The sequence below is a fragment of the Microcaecilia unicolor genome, chromosome 2 (assembly GCF_901765095.1).
Source record: "Microcaecilia unicolor chromosome 2, aMicUni1.1, whole genome shotgun sequence".
NCBI classification, from domain to species: Eukaryota; Metazoa; Chordata; class Amphibia; order Gymnophiona; family Siphonopidae; genus Microcaecilia; species Microcaecilia unicolor.
This window is the reverse complement of record NC_044032.1, coordinates 474,968,841-474,983,366: the sequence shown is the minus strand read 5'-3', so window position 1 is coordinate 474,983,366 and position 14,526 is coordinate 474,968,841. Positions and strand designations below refer to the sequence as shown.

The 14,526-nt window shown below is 49.5% G+C and overlaps 1 long non-coding RNA gene and 1 gene segment (V, D, J or C); one reads left to right on the top strand and one right to left on the bottom strand.

Annotated features, from left to right (window-relative positions):
* LOC115461302 overlaps positions 1-14,526 on the bottom strand; it is a 1,201,995-nt gene that overhangs the window by 302,072 nt on the left and 885,397 nt on the right.
* LOC115461316 overlaps positions 1-14,526 on the top strand; it is a 444,252-nt gene that overhangs the window by 60,591 nt on the left and 369,135 nt on the right. The window lies entirely within an intron of this gene.

Sequence of the window (14,526 nt, the reverse complement as noted above, 5' to 3'; positions counted from 1 at the left end):
CCCCTTCACCGAGCAAAACTGTGCTGAGGACAAGAGACCACCCACTGCCCCAGCCAGGCGGTTGTAAATAATCCTGGCCATTATTTTCCTATCTACATTCAGAAGACTTATGGGTCTCCAGTTCTCGATAAGTTCCAGATTTCCCTTCTTTGCGAGGAGAACCAAAATAGAACACTGCTGTGAAGGGGCCAAACGCCCGTTCTGCAAACAATTATTAAAAATTGCAGCTAACACTGGAATCAGGACCACACGGAATTTTTTGTAGAACTCTGGGGTCAGCCCATCGGGACCCGGAGTTGTACGTGCTGATAGCGTATCACTAGCATCATCTACCTCTCCTGTGGTAATGGGCCTAAGCAGTTGTTCCATCTCCCCCTCCGAAACCTTTTCCAAGCCTGGGGCACTCTGCACGTATGATAGCATGAAGTTAGAAACCAAGCTCTCTTTCCCCCACAATTGGGTGTAAAACCGAATGACCCTGGCCTCGATTGAACGTTGGTTCGTCAATCGCTGCCCTGCTTCATCTCTCATAGCATAAATGACCTTGTGTCCTACTGCTACCTTGCAATTCTGGAAAGGATCCGGGGAATACCGATGCCCATATTCCCTTTCCAGAAGCAAAGCAGCGTATCGATCATATTGCAACATCCTCAACTGGGCCTGCAAAGCTTCTATCTCTCCCTTCTCCAGATGGTTGGAGACCGCGTGGTACAATTGCTTACGAAGACGACAGCACTGTGCCTGTAACCCCTGACTCTGCTTCCTGGCTAGGGACCGGAAAAGGGCCTTGACTCGCCCCTTTACCATGTCCCACCAGGCTCCCTTATCATCCATCACCTCCCATAGTGTTTCTTGGTCTGCTAAAAAACCCTCAAATATTTGTCTGTTTTCCTCTACTTCTAATAACTTTGCACTCAGTTTCCAAAATCCTGGGCCTTTCTGCACCCCTTCGCATATTGTTAAGACTGTGGAAACTAAGGCATGATCTGAATATTCCGTCCATCTATTCGGCTGCCCCTGAAACTTAGCCAACCCGCCTACAAAGAGCCAGTCAATACGGCTCTCCGTGTCTCCCCTTCTAAAAGTGAACCCCTTCCCTCCCGCCACCTCCAGTCTTGCCTGTTTTACAATTGCTGCCAGCTGGAGGCTGTCATAACCCACCTGATGCCTGGACCCCTTTCTATCTGCTTGCTGTAAGACCATATTAAAGTCTCCTCCAAATACCACCAATTTGCTTGTATATAAATACGGTTTCACCCGGAGCAACAGCTGCTTGCGTTCCCAACTAATCTGGGGCCCATAAAAGTTAATGAATCGCACTGCTACCCCTCTAATGAAAACGTCTAATACGACACACCTCCCTATCTCCACCTCTATTTCCCTCGTAATCTCCACTTCTCGGGTGGCAAAAAGAATAGCCACCCCTGCGCATCTCTCTTTGGCCAGAGACCAGAATGAGGGCCCCCCTTTCCAATCTCTCTTGGCCCGGTGCAGGAGCTGCAAAGAATCCAAATGAGTCTCCTGCAACAGGATGCAGTCTACCTTGCACTGGGTCAAATCGCTAAAGGCGACAAATCTAGTTCTCTCTGCCTTTATGCTGGCTACATTCAGAGTTGCAAAGATTAAGGACAAGGCAGCCATGGTTTATTTCTTAAATTTCTTACCCCTCCTCATCTCTTCACCGCAATCCCTCTTCACAGATATTCCTGCCCCCATCATTTCTTCAGGATCCTCTATAATTTCTTCTAATTCCAAATCCTCCCACTCTGAGTCATCTTCCCCGGCTTTCTTTCTACCCTTTTTTTCTTGGTTTCCTCTGGACCAGCCCTTTCCCCTTTCACCCCTTCCTTACCCTCCTCTATTTCCTGCATGAGGCCCTTCGTTAAACTAGTAGGATGTGATGTTAGACTTGGGGGTAACACTGCTGGCTCCTCTCTGTTAAGTCTTTCAGATGATTCATTCCTCGCTCCCCTCCCCTCCCTCCTCTTCTCCTCCAAAACCTCCCTTTGGGGTGGATTCACCTCAAGATCACCCTCTCCTTCGCCTGAAAACCTGAAACACTGCATATCGATTACTCTGGCTCTTCTCCAGAATATCTGTTCTCCCCGCTCGGGCTAGCCCCCTCCCCTCCTTCCTCCGTCCCCCCTTCCCTCCATGTTTCCCTACCAGGGTCCATGCTTCCCCTTCTTCTCCCCCCTTCTCCCCACCTCCTTCTTCCATCCTTTCACAAATACCCCTTCTTTGAATGTGATCCAAACCTGATGCCCTTTTCTCCCCCTTTCCCTTTCCCTTAGTGCCTGCCTCTGTATGAATAGCGGTATTTGATTTCTCCATTAATCCCTTTAATGCTTCCGTCCTTGTATCCTTGTAGTTTCTGCTTGTGCCCCTTCCTCCCCCTCCTCTCTCCCTCTACCTGATTGTGCGATGCTTGTGGGCACTTGCTAAAAGGGTGCCCCAAGCCCCCACACAGGTTACAGCGTATGGTAGTGCAGTCGCTGGTGTCATGATCTGTACTGCCACATCGAGAGCACTTTAACACTGTACACGACATGCTTAAGTGACGGAAAGATCCGCACCTGTAGCACTGTCTGGGTTGTCCTGCATAAAAGCATTGAATTCGATCCCTTCCAATGTATGCGGCTGAAGGTATATGTTGGGTGACATAGCCTGCCTGTTTTAATTTTACAAGGGCACTCCACCCCCCCGCCCACACACGACTCTGGTCTGGTATTTTGCTTAATGGGGTCCTAATTTCGGCATACCGTCCCAACCAGTACGACAGGTCTGCAGCCGTAAGAGACTCATTACGTACCAAAATGGTAATCTGGACTGCGTCCTGTCTACTGATGGGGACAGCCTTAAAATCCACCCATCTACCCTGATGCTGCACCTCTGTGTACTTTTCCCAAAACAGGTCCAAACCTCGCCCTGTTAAGAAACTAATATCATATTCAGGGATTCCCACAGGGTGTATGCATGCATACAAATCTTCAGGGATAAAGCCAAGGGAGAATACCATTCTTAAAACAACCTCTCTAGGTGGTGCTACCCCTGTGCCCACCCAACGCAGCTGGACCACATTTCGACGTTTTGGGGTAACACCGCTCCCGGGACCCCGCAACGGACCAGAAAATGGATTTCCCCTTGTCCCCATGTCTGTATCCTGCCTCCCCTCCTCCTTCCCTGTCTCTGCCCCTCCTCCCCGTACTACTGCTGCAAAGGATAAAGGGGCTGATACCAGTATGCTCCCCCCTTCCCCACTCCCTTCCCCAACATCCTCTTCTTGCCTTCCTCCCCTCCCCCTCTCTTCCCCTCCCTCCTCTCCCATGTCCACTAACCCCACTATGTTCAGTTCACTTGTGCTGTTTCTGTCTCTTCCCCCTTTGCAATATTCTACTTCCAGTCCTTTGCCAGTTGCTGCTGTTCCCAACCAGCACTCGTTCCCTTGCTCTGCAACTGTCCCACTCAGACCAGGTCTGGGATCTGTCTCCTCTTGTAGCTGACACTCTCCTCCATGCACTTTCTCTATTTCTGACACTGTCATACTCAGTCTGAGTCTTGGCTCCGCCTCCTGGTGCAGCTGACACTCTCCTTCATGTACTCTCTCTGTATCTGGCACTGTCTTACTCAGTCTGGGTCTTCGCTCTGCCTCCTGGTGCAGCTGACACTCTCCTCCATGCACTGTCTTACTGGGTCTGGGACTTGGCTCCGCCCCCTGGTGCAACTGACACTCTCCTTCATGTACTCTCTCTGTATCTGGCACTGTCTTACTCAGTCTGGGTCTTGGCTCCATCTCCTGGTGCAGCTGACACTCTCCTCCATGCACTGTCTTACTCGATCTGGGTCTTGGCTCCGCCTCCTGGTGCAGCTGACACTCTCCACAATTATTTCTCTCCTTTCTGGGACTCCTGCTTTGATGGGCATGAGTTTCTGAGAAGCTCCCTTCTGCTCTTTCTTCTTGTTTCTGAGTGGCAGAATCTATTGGGAGCCCCTGCCTGTCACTGAGCTTCCCCCATGATGTCATCAGCACTTCTGATTGAGATTGGATGGCAGCTCTTGGACAGCCCTGCTCAGAGGTCTGCCCTATCAATTCTGTCCATGAGTGACTGTGGTGTTCCCACGATGTTCCTGCCCTCTGTCCACCATATTTGCTCTCAGCTTCTTCCATCTCTTGTAGTACTCCACTACTCCATTCCTGTACTTTCCCATCCTCTTTAGTCTCTGTCTCCATCTGCAAAACCCCTTGTTTTTGCTCTACTTTCCCTCCCGTTGTTCCTGGTAACTTCTGTACTTGCTCAGTGTGTAGTGATTCTTCTCCTACCTCAGCATTCAAACTGTTCTGATTCTCCAGGCTGTCTTTCTTCTCTGTCTTTCCCAGCAAACCTGAGCTCTTCTCTGTGGGTTCGGCTATGCCCTGCCAGCTCTCTAAGTATAATGGACGTTTTTGAATTTTTTTCAGTTTCATAGCTCTTTTGTGTTCCAAACTTGCCAGGCTCTCTTGCTGCATGCAGTGCTGGAGCCCCTCCTTATCCACAGTACCTGCCACAACTGGACTAGGAGCCTCTGTTCTACAAGGCTGGTAAGTGGATGGAGCACCTAGCTCTTGGGAATCCTGTAGGAAATAAAATACTGGTGATAACTGGGAATTATTTGTGTCAGTCTTGTCTTTTCCTCCTTCTGGCTGCTGCTGTTTCTCTTCCCCTGCTGTCCCTTCCAGCATAGCCTCTGGGGTGTCTGGAACCACGGAGTCCTGTGTGTCTCTGGGTTCTGCTTCCTGCTGGATCTGGGACTGCGTCTGGGTCTGCTGCATGCGTTCCCTGTTCAGGAAAACCTCACGAAGGGGATTATCTCTGCAGTTCTTTAGTTTTTGCAGCTGCCTTTGTTTTGCTGTAAGCCGCTTCTGGAGTGCTTCAACTCCCTTAACATACTTGTCTCGTGGGCCAGTGGAAGCCAGGTTACACATAGTTTTTGCTAGCTTCAGCCGCTTCCTCAGTACCTCTATTTCACCTTCTACTCGATTCATTTTCTTCACTGATCTAATTACCTCTTCAGGAGTCATATGCTGGGCCTCTTTCTTCTGCCAGGCCCTAGGCCTGGATTCCTCCTCCTCCTCTTCCTCACTAACGTCCTCTTCAGACTCTCCGCTACTCTCTTCCTCCACCTCTCCTCTGATACTGGATGCAGAGAACCCTGCTCTGGAACCCGGGCCCTGTCTTCTTGCCCCCTGTTCTTCACCCAGCTTAGGAATGTTATGGCCAGGACTTACAGTCAGGGTGAGCTGGCTCCTCAGCAAGCGCTGCTGGGCTCTGGTCCTTCCTCCGTCCACAGGCCTGGGCTCTCCTGGTTCTCCTGGTTGCATGCTTGGGGCTCGGGTGGAGGAAGCCTCCCCTTCATAGTGTTTCACAGCTCCAAGTGTGCTAGGCCTTTCAGCCTGGGGCCTTCCTGCAGGGGGGCCCCCTCCCCTCTGCATTGTTCAGCAGCCACAGGGTACAGCAGCTCTCCTTTCAGCACCTCTTCACCACAGGTCTGTACTCTGCAAGTGTGTGTGTGTGTTTGTGTGTGTGTGTGTGGGGGTTTGCGGGTGGCTTTTGTGGTCGTGTGGTTGGGGAGTTTGCCAGCAGTCTGTAGCGATTCCTAGGCAGGGGGAGGAGTACGGAAACACTCCTCCTGCCTGGGTCGTTGGTTGTTGGAGGGGGTTGCCAGTTGGTAGGGGTGCCTTTATGGATTCCTTTACTCTCTGTGTTCCGCCCTCGAGGGCGGGGCAGAGAGACATGGTGAGTTGGATGGCTTCACCACCATGAACTTACGAACTGTTTAGGGATTTTGCAGATGGCTTCAGCAGGTTGTCTTCAGAATGTTGAGGTAGCGTTTTATGTACAGACTAGTAAAAAAGGCCCGTTTCTGACACAAATGAAACGGGCGCTAGCAAGGTTTTCCTCGGAGTGTGTATGTTTGGGAGAGTGTATGTGAGAGTGACTGTGTGAGAGACAGAGTGAAAGTGTGAGTGTGTGTGTATGAGAGAGAGAGAGAGTGAGTCTGGGTGTGAGTGTGTTTGTGAGAGAGTGTGTGTGTGAGAATGAGAGTGTGTGCAAGTGTGTATGTGAGACACAGTGTGAGAGAGAGTGTGTGTGTGTGTGTGTGTGTGCGAGAGAGAGAGTGTGTGTGAGACACAGATTCTCTGTGAGAGTGAGTGTATGAGACCAAGCGAGTGTGTGAGTGACTGTGTGGCACATAGAGAGTGAATGTGATACAGTGTGAGACAGAGTGTGTGAGAGTGAGAGTCAGAAAGACATTGTATATGAGAGAGAGAGTGTGAGCCCTGCCCTCCCAATCCATACCCATCTGTCCCCTGCCCCCTCCATTCATCCTTTTCCAGCAATTCCCCTCTCTCCCTGAGCCCTGCCCTCCCAATCCATGCCCATCCATTCTCCTCTGTCACCTGCCCCCTCCATTCATCCCTATCCAGCAATTCCCCTCTCTCCCTGAGCCCTGCCCTGCAATCCATATCCATCCATGCCCATTTGTCCCCTCCATTCATCCCTATCCAGCAATTCCCCTCTCTCCCTGAGCCCTGCCCTCCCAATCCATGCCCATCCATGCTCCTCTGTCACCTGCCCCCTCCATTCATCCCTATTCAGCAATTCCCCTCTCTCCCTGAGGCCTGCCCTGCAATCCATATCCATCCATGCCCATCTGTCCCCTCCATTCATCCCTATCCAGCAATTCCCCTCTCTCCCTGAGCCCTGCCCTCCCAATCCATGCTCCTCTGTCCCCTGCCCCCTCATTCATCCCTTTCCAGCAATTCTCCTCTCTCCCTGAGCCCTGCCCTCCCAATCCATGCCCATCCATGCTCCTCTGTCACCTGCCCCCTCCATTCATCCCTATTCAGCAATTCCCCTCTCTCTCCCTGAGCCCTGCCCTGCAATCCATATCCATCCATGCCCATCTGTCCCCTCCATTCATCCCTATCCAGCAATTCCCCTCTCTCCCTGAGCCCTGCCCTCCCAATCCATGCCCATCCATGCTCCTCTGTCCCCTGCCCCTCCATTCATCCCTTTCCAGCAATTCCCCTCTCTCCCTGAGCCCTGCCCTCCCAATCCATGCCCATCCATGCTCCTCTGTCCCCTGCCCCCTCCATTCATCCCTTTCCAGCAATTTCCCTCTCTCCCTGAGGGATGCCCTCCCAATCCATGCCCATCCATGCTCATCTGTCCCCTGCCCCCTCCATTCTTCCTTTTCCTGCAATTACCCTCTCTTCCTTCCATGACCCCCCCTCGCATCCATGCTCCTCTCTCTCCCATGTCCCAGCCTGGCCCGCCCTCTTCTTCCCCCCCCCCCCTCTTCGCATCCATGCTGTCGTTTTTCCCCTGCCCTCCTGCTCCCAGTGTTCAACTTTGCTGCCCACCCTCTTCTATCCCCCCAACATCCCTTTTCTTTTTTTTTTTTTTAATTTACCTCCGTGGTGGCGGTTCCGGCAGCGCAGCGTCAGGGAAGGAGGCGGCGTTCCCGACGTCTAGCCTTCCCTTCGCTGTGTTCCGCCTTCTTCTGACGTCAGAAGAAGGCGGAACACAGCGAAGGGAAGGCTAGAGACGTCGGGAGCGCCGCCTCCTTCCCTGACGCTGCGCTGCCGGAACCGCCACCACGGAGGTAAATCTAATATATTAAAACGCACCGTGCGTGGGTGCGATCAGTTTGTTTGTTTTTTTTCCTGCCCTCGCGATCCGTTTTTTTTCCCCGCCCTCGACGTCATGACGTTTGACGCGAGGGCGGGGCAGAGACGGCTGGGTGGCTTCACACCACGAATCCACGAACCCTTCAGAAAGTGACTTCAGAACGTTGTCTTCAGAACGTTCACGGTGCGTTTTATTATATTAGATGGGGCGTGGCTGAGGGCGGGTCTATGAGTGAGGGTGACTGGTCCTAGCCTACGAAGACTACAGGATTTTTGTGCTTCTCTGCCTTGGAGTGAGCTTCTCTGCCTTGGAGTGAGCTTCAGAACGTTCAAGGTGGGATTTATTAATATAGATGTACTTTAAAGATTTATTTCTATTGTAACCTAGGCATCCTTCTATTCTCTCCCCACCCTCACTCTCTTCAATTCAGTTATGCTTTATTTGTACACTGCTTAGATAATTATTTTATTTGCAGTATATTAAATACATTTGAATGTGAACTGAGAATTATGATGTCATTTAATGAATGAATGTTTCGTGGTAACAGCCAGAAATAGGATGGCAAGTTGAGAAAATGAGAAGTCTGGAACATCCCATGAAAAGAAAGTTCATCCAGTAGTGTGTGGCCTCAGGCACATGCCTGAAGGGGCATGCCAAAGGGGGCTGTGGCATGTGTGTGTGTGTGCTTATGGGTCGAAATTAAAGTTTTGTTAGGTTTATTTAATGAGAAGGAGCGGTAGGGCCTAAGAGAGCATGGAATCACATCTTCCCCTCACTAGCGCATCACGTGACCCCCTCTTTAAAGGCTATTTTAAAGAAGAAAATTACAGAGCATATATATAAGTATAGATTAATGAGACAAACCAGCTTATTTTCGAAAGAGAAAGACGCCCATATTTCGACCCAAATCGGGAGATGGGCGTCTTTCTCCCGTGGGCGAACAAATTGGTATAATCGAAAGCCGATTTTGGTTGTCTTCAACTGCACTCCGTCGCAGGAACGAACAACGTTGACGGGGGCGTGTCAGAGGCATGGCGAAGGCGGGACTGGGGCATGGTTATCGACCGAAGAAAGATGGGTGTCTTTAGCTGATAATCGAAACAAGAAGGGCGTTTTGGATGAGAATTTGGTCGCTTTATTTGGACCCTTTTTTTCAGGTCCAAGTCCAAAAAAAGTGCCCCAACTGACCAGATGACCACCAGAGGGAATCGGGGATCACCTCCCCGGACTCCCCCAGTGGTCACTAACCCCCTCCCACAAAAAAAACACTTTAAAAACTTTTTTTCCAGCCTCTATGCCAGCCTCAATGCCCATCTCCATGACAGCAGAATGTGTTCTATCCTGTGACAGCCTTTCCCTGGTTCTCATGTGGCTCTCGGGTGAGTGGGACACCTTTTCTGTTATGCGCACTGCAGAGTCACATCAGCAATGCATTGTGGTGGGTGTAGGGTATTGGGCTTCGTGATTCCACTAGCTTCTGTTAAATGCTCACGATGTTGGTAGTTGGTAGGCTCTACTCCCATGGTGCTTTTCCCCCTGCTTACTGGGTCAGAGTGTGCCCTGTTTTGTTTCCGGTAGTCCATGAGGTAGTGGCCATTTTTGTAAGCCAGTTTTAGATCCCTTGCATGTGTTAGCCACGTTACAGAATTTAGTTCTTACCTTGAATGTTGCTGAAAAAGGACATTGTACAGCATTCTGCCAGCTCTGACCTACTGCTAATCTCAGTATTAGGGAGACTCTTTGCCAGTGGGGCACAACATCTGATCTGCAGTTCACTGTGAGTAAACGTGCTTATTCCAATAAAGGACGTTTTCGGAGAGATTAGTCTTCAGGTGTCAACTGGTGTGCCAAGGGTATACAGCAGCAACAAGTCCTAGAGGCCTACGTGTATGCAGGTCCCTGGAGCACTTTTAGTGGGTACCGCAGTGCACTTCAGGCAGGCGGACCCAGGCCCATCCCCCCTACCTGTAACACTTGTGCTTGTAAGTGAGAGGCCTCCAAAACCCACTGTACCCACATGTAGGTGCCCCCTTCACCTCTAAGAGCTATGGTAGTGTTGTACATTTGTGGGTAGTGGGTTTTGGGGGAGGGGTTGGGGGCTCAGCACCCGTGGTAAGGGAGCTATGCATGTGGGAGCGTTTTCTGAAGTCCACCGCACTGACCTCTAGGGTGCCCAGTTGGTGTCCTGGCATGTCAGGGGGGCGAGTGTACTACGAATCCTGGCCCCTCCCATGACCAAATGGCTTGGATTAGGACGTTTCTGAGCTGGGCGTTTTTAATTTCCATTATTGCTAAAAAAAAAGAAATGCCCAGCTCAGAAACAACTAAATCCATGCCATTTTGGTCCATATAAACTGTATTTTCAAAACGAAAGATGGACGCCAATTTTTTTCGAAAATACTGTCTATCCCACTCCTTCACGTACCCGTTCTTGGACATAGACGCCCATGGAGATGAGCGTTCGTGTTCGATTATGCCCCTCAAAGTCAACATGGATTTAGTCAAGGGAACTTTTGCCTCACCAATCTACTATATTTCTTTGAAGGGGTTAATAAGGTCAGTTGGTTGATATTGTGTATCTGGATTTTTAAAAAACATTTGACAAAAGTGCCTCATGAAAGACTCCTCAGGAAATTAGAAAGTCATGAGATAGGAGACCATGTCCTATTATGTATTAAAAACTAGTTAAAAGATAAAAAACAGAGAATAGGGTTAAATGGCCAGTATTCTCAATGGAGAAGGGTAGATGGATTCCTCAGGGGTCTGTGCTGTGACCACTGCTTTTTAACATATTTATAAATTATCTAGGGATGGGAATAACTAGTGAGGCAATTAAATTTGCTGATGACACGTGAAGGGGCATTTTTGAACGGGGGCGCCCATCTCTAAGGGCGCCCATGTCCGAGGGTGGCGCCGGAAAGGGGCGGGGCCAACCGTATTATCGAAGCGAGATGGGCATCCATCTTTCGTTTCGATTATACAGTTGGGGACGCCCAAATCTCAACATTTGGGTCGACCTTAGAGATGGTTGACCTAAATGTTGAGATTTCCGACCTTAGAGATGGGCGACCTTGGTTTTCGGCAGTAATGGAAACCGAGGGCGTCCATCTCAAAAATGACCAAATCAAAGGCATTTGGTCATGGGAGGAGACAGCATTCCTAGTGCACTGGTCCCCCCTCAAATGTCAGGACACCAACTGGGCACCCTGGGGGCACTGCAGTGGACTTCACGAATTGTTCCCAAGTCCATAGCTCCCTTACCTTGGGTGCTGAGCCCCCCAAAGCCCACTCCCCCATAACTGTACACCACTACCATAGTCCTAAGGGGTGAAGGGGGGCACCTACATGTGAGTAAAGTGGGTTTTGGAGGGGGTTTGGAGGGCTCAACATTTTCCACCACATGTATAACAGGTAGGGGGATGGACCTGGGTCCGCCTGCCTGAGGTGCACTGCACCCACTACAACTGCTCCAGGGACCTGCATAGTGCTGCGATGGACCAGAGTATGAGATTTGAGGCTGGCATAGAGGCTGGAAAAAAAAGTTTTTTAAGTTGTTTTTTTGAGGTGGGAGGGGGTTAGTGACCCTCTGGTGGTCATCTGGTCAGTTCTGGCACCTTTTCAAGGCTTGGTCGTGAAAAAAAAGGGACCAACTAAAGTCGGCCAAATGCTCGTCAGGGACGCCCTTCTTTTTTCCATTATAAGCCGAGGGCGCCCATCTCTTAACCACATCCCAGCTTGCCACTCTCCTGCCTTTGCTACCTTGCTGACCCCCCCCCCCCCCCCCCCCCCGGAACTTTGGTCATCCCCACGACGGACTGCAGTCGAGGGCGCCCAAAATTGGCTTTTGATTATGCCGATTTGGGTGACCTCAGGAGAAGGGCGCCCATCTCCTGATTTGTGTCAGAAGATGGGCGCCCTTCTCTTTCGAAAATGTCTTAGATAGTTATTCAAAGTTGTTAAATCGCAAGATTGTGAAAAATTATAAGAGGACGTTACAAGAGGGCATCCAAATGGCAGATGACTTTTAATGTGAGCAAGTGGAAAGTGATGCATGTGGGAAAGAGGAGCTCAAACCATAATTTCATGATGCAAGGTTCCACATTAGAAGTCACCACCCAGGAAAAGGATCTAGGTGTTATAGTTGATAATTTGAAATCCTCTGCTCAATGTGCAGCAGCCGCTAAGAAAGCAAATAGAATGTTAGGAATTATCAGGAAAGGAATTAAAAACAAAAATTAGAATGTTATAATGCCTTTGTATTGCTCCATGGTACAACTGCACCTCAAATATGCACCTGTGATAGAGGTATGTAAAATAATGAGTTGAGTGGCATAGGTAGACATGAATCGCTTGTTTACTCTTTCCAAAAATACTAAGACTAGGGGGCATATAATGAAGCTACTAAGTAGTAAATTTAAAATGAATTAGAGAAAACATTTCTTCGTTCAATGTGTAATTAAACTGTGGAATTCGTTGCCAAAACATGTGTAACAGCAGTTAGCTTAGCAGAGTTTTAAAAAAGTTTGGCTAATTTCCTAAAAGAAAAGTCCATAAGCCATTATTAAGATGGACTTGGAAAATCTACTACATATTTTAGGATTAGCAGCATAAAATTTATTTTACTGTTCTGGGATCTTGCCAGGTACTTGTCACCTGGATTGGCCACTGTTTGAAACAAGATACTGGGCTTGATGGACCTTCGGTTTGTCCCAGTATGGCAATGCTTATGTTCTTATGCTCTTAGGTTTGACTTTCCAATTCTTCATTCGGCTTTTTTCTTGTTCCTTTCCTTCTCTATATCTGTCTGGCTCTGATCATTTATGGTTTTTCTTTTCAATTTTCTCTTCTGAGTTTATATTTGCCCATTTAAATTTTACCCTCATTCTCCTTTTCTCTCACCTCTAACCATTAGTCTCCTCCTTTTCATGTCTCATTTATCAACTGCTTTTCCAATTTCCTTCTCCAGCACTCCTATTGACCCCTCTGTTTCTCTCCTTTAACGGTCTCCTACCACTCCCCACTCCCTATTTCCATCCTTTGTACTTACACTCTCAGCCCTCACCTACCCTTCATTGCCTCTCATCCCCTCATCAGCCCCAGCTCCATCCCTGTCTCTCCTTCCTTCTCTTTTTTCCAGACCATTCTTCTGTTATCCTGTACCCCATCTCCTACTGCATCTATTTCACAATCTTTTTAGCCACATTTATGCCATCTCTCAACCCTTTCAGAGACCTAACCTCTTCATCTCTTATTCCTCCCCAGTACCCTCATCCCTTTTCAATGCCTCTCATCCTTTCTCTATTCTTCCAGTTCATTCACACTATCTAGGGCATTTTCGAATGAGAAGGGCACCCATCTTCCGACACAAATCGGGAGATGGGCGTCCTCCCGATGTCGCCCAAATCGGCATAATTGAAAGCTGATTTTGGGCGCCCTCAACTGCTTTCCGTCATGGGGACGACCAAAGTTACCGGTGGCATGTCAGCAGTGTAGCGAAGGCGGGACAGGGGCGTGTTTAGGAGATGGGCATCCTCAGCCGATAATGGAAAAAAGAAGGGCGTCCCTGACGAGCATTTGGCCGACTTTACTTGGTTCCTTTTTTTTCACGACCAAGCCTTGAAAAGGTGCCAGAACTGACCAGATGACCACCGGATGGAATCAGGGATGACTTCCCCTGACTTCCCCAGTGGTCACTAACCCCCTCCCACCCTCAAAAAAACAAATTTAAAAACTTTTTTTTCCAGCCTCTATGCCAGCCTCAAATCTCATACTCTGGTCCATCGCAGCACTATGCAGGTCCCTGGAGCAGTTGTAGTGGGTGCAGTGCACCTCAGGCAGACGGACCCAGGCCCATCCCCCTACCTGTTACACTTGTTCCCCCCCTACCTGTTACACATGTGGTGGGAATTGTTGAGCCCTCCAAACCCCACTGTACCCACATGTAGATGCCCCCCTTCACCCCTTAGGACTATGGTAGTGGTGTACAGTTCTGGGGGAGTGGGTTTTGGGGGGCTTTGGGGGGCTCAGCACACAAGGTAAGGGATCTATGGACTTGGGAGCAATTTGTGAAGTCCACTGCAGTGCCCCCAGGGTGCCCAGTTGGTGTCCTGACATGTGAGGGGGGACCAGTGCAGTAGGAATGCTGTCTCCTCCCATGACCAAATGCTTTGGATTTGGTCATTTTTGAGATGGGCGACCTCGGTTTCCATTATTGCCAAAAACCGAGGTCACCCATCTCTAAGGTCGGCGATCTCAGCATTTAGGTCGACCATCTCTAAGGTCGACCTAAATGTTGAGATTTGGGCGTCCCCAACCGTATTAGCGAAATGAAGATGGATACCCATCTCGTTTTGAAAATAGGGTTGGCCCCACCCTTTTACGGCGCCGTCCTCGGACATGGGCGCCGTTAGAGATGGGCGCCCCCATTCAAAAATGCCCCTCCACGTCTCAACCTTTTCCCACATTTCATCCCCTCACCCTTAGCCCTCATTTCACACTTTCAGTCATTCTTCCAGCCCATCAACATACCCACACTCATATCTACTAATTGCCAAGTACTCACTATCCCCTCAAAATTCCTACTCTATCTCTCCCATCCAAACTTTCCTGCTCTGCTGCCCAACACTCTCCCACTAAATCAAGTCCCAGTCATCTGATCTATTTTCTTGAGATATCTTCTTTGCTCTCCTTCCCCAAGTCATCCTCTTCTCTCCCCTACCCCTTAGTGCCATCCATCTTCTTCTCTGTTTCCCTCCTCTCTCTTATACCCATTAATGCCATCCCTTTTCCTCCCACCTCCTAATGTCATCCATCTTCTTCTCTGTTCCTCTTTCCCCCAACGCCCAGTCTGATC